Source organism: Leucopleurus acutus, assembly GCF_964270905.1.
Source record: "Leucopleurus acutus genome assembly, chromosome: 3".
Taxonomy (NCBI): Eukaryota; Metazoa; Chordata; class Mammalia; order Artiodactyla; family Delphinidae; genus Leucopleurus; species Leucopleurus acutus.
This window is the reverse complement of record NC_139145.1, coordinates 142,623,023-142,631,385: the sequence shown is the minus strand read 5'-3', so window position 1 is coordinate 142,631,385 and position 8,363 is coordinate 142,623,023.

The following is an 8,363-nucleotide window of genomic DNA, read 5'->3' as shown; positions in this document are numbered from 1 at the left end:
CCACCAGCAATGTACAAGCGTTTCAAGTTCTTCACATCCTCATCAATACATGTTATTGTCTTTTTAAATTATTACGGTCATCCTAATGGGTATGAAGTGGTGTCTCACTGTGGTTTTGATTTGCATTTCCCTAGTGACAAATGATGTTGAGAATCTTTTTTATAATTTTTTTAAATGGTAATTTTATATATATATATTTTTTAATTTATTTATTTTTGGCTGCGTTGGGTCTCCGTTGCTGCACGTGGGCTTCTCATTGTGGTGGTTTCTCTTGTTGCGGAGCACAGGCTCTAGGTGCACGGGTTACAGTAGTTGTGGCACGTGGGCTCAGTAGTTGTGGCTCACGGGCTCTAGAGCACAGGCTCACTAGTTGTGGTGCATGGGTTTAGTTGCTCTGTGGCATGTGGGATCTTCCCAGACCAGGGCTCAAACCTGTGTCCCCTGCATTGGCAGGCAGATTCTTAACCACTGTACCACCAGGGAAGTCCCAATGTTGAGAATCTTTTCGTATGCATACTGGCCATTTGTATATCTTCTCTGGAGAAACGCCCATTCAAATCATTTGTGCATTTTTAAATTGGATACTATGTCTGTATTAGTTTGCTAGGGCTGCCATAACAAAGTACCATAGACTGGTTGTCTTCAACAACAGAAATTTATTTCTCACAGTTCTGGAGGTTGAAGGTCCAAGATAAAGGCACTGGCAGATTTGGTTTCTCCCAAGGCCTCTCTCCTTGGCTTGTAATGGTTGCCTTATTGCTGTCTTGCCACATGGCCTTCTCTGTACACATGCATCCCTGGTTATCTCTTTAAGAGGACACCAGTCAGGGGCTTCCCTGGTGGCGCAGTGGCTAAGAATCCACCTGCCAATGCAGGGGACACAGGTTTGTGCCCTGGGCCAGGAAGATCCCACATGCCGTGGAGCAACTAAGCCTGTGTGCCACAACTACTGACCCTGCGCTCTAGAGCCCACGAGCCACAACTACTGAAGCCCGCATGTATAGAGCCTGTGCTCCTCAACAAGAGAAGCCACCGCAATGAGAAGCCCACACACCTCAACGAAGAGCAGCCCCCGCTTGCCGCAACTAGAGAAAGTCCGCGCACAGCAATGAAAACCCAATGCAGCCATAAATAAATAAATAATTTATTTAAAAAAAAAAAAAGGACACCGGTCACATTGGATTAAGGCCCACCCTATGACTTCATTTAACTTAATTACCTCCTTAAAGGCCCTATCTCCAAATACAGTCACACTGGGGGTTTTAGGGCTTCACCATGTGAATTTCTGGGGGATACAAGTCAGTCCATACGCTGTCTTTTTATTGTTGAGTCTGGCTTATTCTAAAACGAACCAAAGGAAGAAATACTTCAGCATTGTTCGTCATCCATTCCACATTTACTTATAAGACTTACCAACTATGTTATGCAAAGACAGTTTTTTTGTTGTGGGAAACTTGTTTCTAATCATTTAGAGTGTCAAACTTTCTATGCAGGACAGTTTTGAATATCTAACTGGCTAGTATTAAATCCTACCTGGTCCCAGTAGGATATAGCAGACAGGAAGATAATTTTAACACCATCTCATAATCTTTAAGACAATCTCATAATCTAACCAACCAGGTCAAGTGTATTAGAAAAGATTGTGATATTGGTACAGCTATTAAAGTGGTACTTTGACTAGAAGACCATGGAATGCAAGAGTCTTTTCCCAAAGTACAGCCACCCCTCTGCACAAGTTTCTTACTGGAGCCACAAACACAAAGGGCCATGGAAAAATCAAGGCACAGTAGTATTCACTGTTAGCTATGCCTTTGGCCTTAGACTTTAATGCAGAAATATCTGCATTACATGAAACAGTCATTTTTCCTAAACTACTTGTCATAGTTTCAGAACAAAACAAGCCATGAAGTTTGCTCTCTTTTCACTGCTCCCCCACCTCATGCCCTTCCTACCACCACAGAGCCTGAGTCTAAGATGCTGCAAGTGTGATCTTATGATTGCTCTCAAGGTACGCCAGAAGTGGAACCAGAGAAAAATAGACTCAGCTCGAGAGAACATTCGACCCTATTGTTTAGCCTGAGCTGCCCTAGGCCACACATGGGGCTGTAGCCCTAGGCTGGAAGTGCTTTGGAAGAAAAGAAGAGAGAAAGATAGTTGGGCTTCTTGTCCTTGTATCAATATCAGCATCTCTACCATTCACTCACAACCTTATATTTATTTACCCTCCCAGGTCATCCACCCCATTCCACACCACAGAAGAGGAGGACAGAGGAGCACACCAGACATACCTGTGTCCTAACAACTTTCAACCACAGCAAGTCCATACACTAAAATCTGAACAACTGGGTAAATATTTCTCTTTCTTGAGTTCAATACAAGGAAGAAACAAAGAGAATTCCAAGAACAGTGATGAAAGAGAACTCAAGGCAACAGCTCTGCAGTAGAACACAGTGAAAGTAGCCTAAGGCAGGAGAAGGGGTTCTGGATGTGTCTCTAGGTTAAAAAAAAAAAAAGAAAGGAAAGAAAATCAATGGATTATTTTATATTTGGAATATTGTGGGGAGTATTATATTTCTATTAGAGGGGATATTTGTAATATATACATGGAAAACTAAAGAACAACAACAAAAAAGGCATATTGACTCCATGAAAAAGAGAAGTAAAAGAAAGGTAAAATAATAGACTAGGTGAGATGAACTATGTGTGATAATTACATAGTCATATTAAACAATGAATATAGATGGAGGCCAAAATTATAAATCAACTGTATTGGAAATGGATGCAGAAGTAATAATATATTGAGGAAATGTAAGGGAGCCAAATCATATTCCAAATAGTTCATGTCGTAAATTTCTAAAAAAAAAAAAAAAGAATAAGCAGTGAAATCATAATTATATATACACACACATACATATATATGCAGTAAAATCACATATGTGTGTGTGTGTATTCACACCCTTATACACCAATCATATTTGTAAAAATTTTATAATATGAAAATACCAAGTATGCTTTAGAAACTCTAATACATTGTTGGTGGGGTATAAAATTAGAACCATTTTGAAAAAATGAACTTGGCGTGATCTACTGAAATTGAGGATGTACACAACATCAATACGAATAATAACTGCAAGGATCGAAACATATATGTCTCAATGCATGACTTCATAATGATACAAAACCGAAACAGAACACCTCACCCGTCACCTTTGGACGGTGCTAGAGAACCAACGTATTATTTTGAAAAGTGCTAAATAAAGGGGAAGAACAAAGCCTCCACTACAGAAACTGCCTGTACTACATAAATTGTTTCCAAGGTAACAAAATAGTTGATGAAGGGAAGTTTTTCTTCAAAGATGTTTTCTAGCACCAAACTTCTAACAATTATCACCATTTGTAGCCTCTAATGAAACAATGAATCTAGGCAAAAATAGTCAACAGTTGCTGACATTACAAAGAGAAAGAGATAGCCAGAAATATTTAACTTCTGGTCTAAATATCCAAAACCACCCATGATGTATTCTTACCAGAAAATTGAAGAATTCTAATCATTTTATAGGAAATGAGGTACAGAGTAACATAATGATATTAGGTGGGATGCAAGAGACAAAATACAAAAAGCAGAAAATTCTAAAGGACAAACAACTCAGTTTAAAAAAAATATAAACTGCAAGGAAAAAATAAAAGGGAACCTATAGATTATAAAAGACTAAGGGACATATCAACAATGCAACAAATGGACTTTTTTGGGATCCTAATTTAATCAAATCATACTATCACTCAATGTGACACAATCAACAAGGTCTATGTTGTAGCTATTTTTGAAACTTAATTTGTAATTTTAAACTTTCCCAAAAAGGAAATGCTAGATCCAGGTGACAACGCTTGTTAGTTCTATTAAACGCTATTGAACAAAATACCAGATCTGTAGAAACTCTTTGAGAAAAGAGTAGGTGGAAATACTTTTCAACCTCTATTTTTAATGAGGTCAGCATTACTCTGATTCAAGAGCTAAGAGTATTACAAGAAAGCTACAGACCAATATTTTTCATGAACATAGACATAAAAATCCTTAATATTACCACATTGAATCAAAAAGGATCTAAAAACGATAATCCATCATAACTAAATAGGGCTTATTTTATCCCAGAAATGCAGTTGATTTGACGTTCGAAAAATACATGTAATTCATCATATTAACAGTATAAAAGAGAAAAATCATATGATTTCTGATGGATGCAGGAAATACATTTATCAAAATTCAATCCCCACTTGTTATAGAAGGTGTTTAGGGCTTCCCTGGTGGCGCAGTGGTTGAGAGTCCGCCTGCCGATGCAGGGGACACGGGTTCGTGCCCCGGTCCAGGAAGATCCCACATGCCGCAGAGCGCCTAGGCCCGTGAGCCATGGCCGCCGGGTCTGTGCGTCCGGAGCCTGCGCTCCGCAAAGGGAGAGGCCACAACAGTGAGAGGCCCGCGTACCGGGGGGGAAAAAAAAAAAGGTGTTTAGTAGACTAGAGAAGGAACTTCCTCAATTTAATAAAGGACATATATAAAAACTACAGCTACCATCGTACTTAATGGTGAAAGACCAAAAGATTATAAACATGGCAAGAATGTCCATTCTCACAGCTTCTGTTTAACATTGTGCTGGAGGTTCTAGCTGGTGTAATAAGGCAAGAGATGGAAATAAAAGGCATTCGGTTTGGAAAAGAAGAAGGAAAACTATCTTCATTCACAACATGATAATATATGTAGAACAGCCTAAACAATCTACAAAAAAGTTAATGCAACTAATAAATGAATTATCAAGGTTGTAGGCTACAATGTCATTATTCAAAAATCGATTATATTTCTATGTAATAGTATCAAACTGGAAAATGAAAATTTAAAGACACCTCTTAAAGCATCAAAAAAATATGAAGTACTTAGGGATAAACTTAACAAAAATATAGGCAAGACTTATTCACAGAAAACTAAAAAACATTACTAAGAAATTAAAGATCTAAAACAATGACAATTATGCTGTGATCATGGATTCAAAGATGTGACATTGTTAAGATGGGAATTCTTCCCAAACTGATTTACAGATTCAATACAATTCCAATCAAAATTCCATTAGACCTGCATGTAGATAGAGACAAATGATTCTAAAATGTATATAAAAGAAACTAGAATAGTTAAACGATTCTTTGAGAAAAAAATAATGGTTAGAAAAATCACACTGATTTTTAAGACTGTAGGACAGTGTGATATTGGTATAAGAATCGACATATGGATCAGCCTAACAATACAGAACTCAGACAGACCCTCAAATACATGGTGAAGGCATTTCAATGGGAAAGAGCAGTTTTTAAAAAAATATATAGTACTTGAATAACTGAAAATCAAAAAATGAACCTAGCCCTTCACCTCATATATTACATAAAAATTACCGTGAAATGAATCAGACCTAGACATAAAAGCTAAAACTGTAAAACTTCTAGTAGAAAACATAAAATCTTTCTGATCTTGGAGTAAGCACAGATTTCTCAGCACACAAAAAAATACAACCATAAAAGAAATATACTGGACTTCATCAAAATTAGAAACTTCTGCTCTTCAAAAGGTATCATTAAGAAAACAAAAAAGCAAGCCACAGATGGGGACAAAATATTCACAATACATATATCTCAGGATTTTTATCCAGAATATAGAAAAAACTTTTACAACTCAATAATAAGATAACCCAAACTAAAATATGGGCAAAATGTTTAAAAAGGTACTTCCCAAAAGAAGATATACAAACGTCAAATAAGCATATAAAAGATGCTCAACATCATCGGGGAAATGCATATTAAAACCACAATAAGATATCATTACATATCCACGGAAGTCACTAAAATGAAAACCGACAGCAGTACCAAGCATTGACAATGATACAGCACAACTGAAACTTTTTTAATCCATTGCTGGTCAGAATGCATAATGGTACAGATATTTCGGAAGATTCAGTTTCCTCTAAAGCTCCACATATACTTATCATAAAACTCAGTAACTCCACCCCTAGGTACTTAAACATATATCCACACACAAACTTGTGACATATGTATATAGCAGCTTTATTCATAATAGACCAAAACTTAGATGTTCATCAACAACTTAGATGTCCATCAACAGATATGAAGAAGTGCAAATCATGATATCCATACAACAGAGTAAGAGCATTAGAAGGAACACATTACTGATATACACAATAGCGTGGATGGATCTCAACATGGATGGATTTCAAAAGTATTATGCTAAGCGAAAAAGGTCAGAAAGAGTATATATTGTATGATATATTTATTTGAAATTCTAGAAAAGTCAAATCAACTTATAGTCACAGAAAGAAAATTAGTAGTTGACTAGTGCTGGCTGCTGGGGTGGAGGGGAACTGGCTATAAATGGGCATTAGAGAACTTTCTGGGTAATGGAAATACTCTACACCTTGATGGTAATGGTGTCAAAGCTCTTACAATGAATGCATGTTATTACACGTAAATTACACTCTTAAAGTTGACAGGGTGGGCAGAGATATTGTTTCATATTCTTCCCTTCAAATTAAGTCTAGAGTCGATATTGTGGTCTAGCACAATGCTAAGTCAGCAGACCTTTTAGATACCCTGAACAAATGTTTACGTGTTGCTTTGTAATTAACATTACCCATTTTCAATAGAACTTCCATGATTTAAAAAAAATCTAAAATTAGAAAAAAACTTGGTTTTTGTCTCATGCTTACATTGAAATATAATCTGCATTAATCTTTGTTAGGGTTTGAGGGAGTCATAAAATAACACCCTTTTCTCCTCCTGACTTTTTGAGCCGCTTGAGAGACAAAAAGTCATGCAGAGATTTAATATGTCAGATTTACTGCTGAAAAAGTCTAGGTCAGAGGATGTGATTTAGGTTTGTGACAACAATGGCCACCCAATATCAAACCCAGAATTAGACAGACCTGCTCATCAAAGTATGGCAGTCCTGCACAACCACAGGTCTCCCCTCACAGGGACAGAGAGTCTTCACTGCAAAACCTACAACATTTCTGGCAAGAGACCACAACACAGGCTCTCTGCAGGCATGATACATCCAAAAAAAAAAAAAAAAAAAGGCAGAAAGGGGCTGTAGGTCCAGTTCTTTATCTTAAACTCCCTTTACTGGTGAGGTGGGAGAGGGGAGGGAAGGAAGAGATTGCAATTTCTTGATTAATGGATGTCCAAAGCAGCACCATCCCCACCCTCTGCCTTCCCAACAAAGTGTAGACCAGCATTTCTCACCCTTTCTTCCACCCTGCACACACAGCAAGTGAGGTTCACACACAACACACATTAAGGCACAATTCATGGTACACTGGCTATAGGGCCATCCCTTCTCTTCCATTCAAGTGGACATACTTAATTGCATGTGGCAGAAGTGGCACATTTCATTTTACTTTGGTAATGAGTAAATCATTTATAAACATGTGTATTTTATTATTGGTTAAAAAAAGAAAAACCTTACTTTCTCAATCCTAAAATGTCATCAATTACAAAATACACCATCAGTTTCATAATAACCTCTGAGGAAAAACACACTTAATATACCTAATGATCTGAAGATAATTATAGAACTATGGTTTTTGTGTCAACTCACAGCTCATTTAGATACATGTATGTCATGAAATCAAAGTCCAGAGTCAATTTAGAAGGGCTTCTGACTCATGAAACCTGAAATTAAAGAAATGACTGACAATTTCCTACTGCTGGGAAAGGAAGGGAAACAAGCTTTTGACATCATTACATAAAGTATATAATGTAATGTTAGTTATAATCCTGGAAACTCTAGTTTTCTGAAACAAACCTTTTTTTAATTTAAAGTCTTCATTATAGTTTTGACATACAACATCAATTTAAAAGCTGATTTCGTACGTGAGTACCATAAAATTTTGTACATAGGCTCCAATTAAAGTAGATCCAACTAATTACTAGAGAAATGCAAATCAAAACTACAATGAGGTATCACCTCACACCAGTTAGAATGGGCTTCATCCGAAAATCTACAAACAATAAATGCTGGAGAGGGTGTGGAGAAAAGGGAACCCTCTTGCACTGTTGGTGGGAATGTAATTGATACAGCCACTATGGAGAACAGTATGGAGGTTCCTTAAAAAACTAAAAATTGAATTCCCATATGATCCAGCAATCCCACTACTGGGCATATACCCAGAGAAAACCATAATTCAAAAAGACACATGCACCCCAATCTTCATTGCAGCACTATTTACAATAGCCAGGTCATGGAAGCAACCTAAATGCCCATCGACAGACGAATGGATAAAGAAGATGTGGTACATATATACAATGGAATA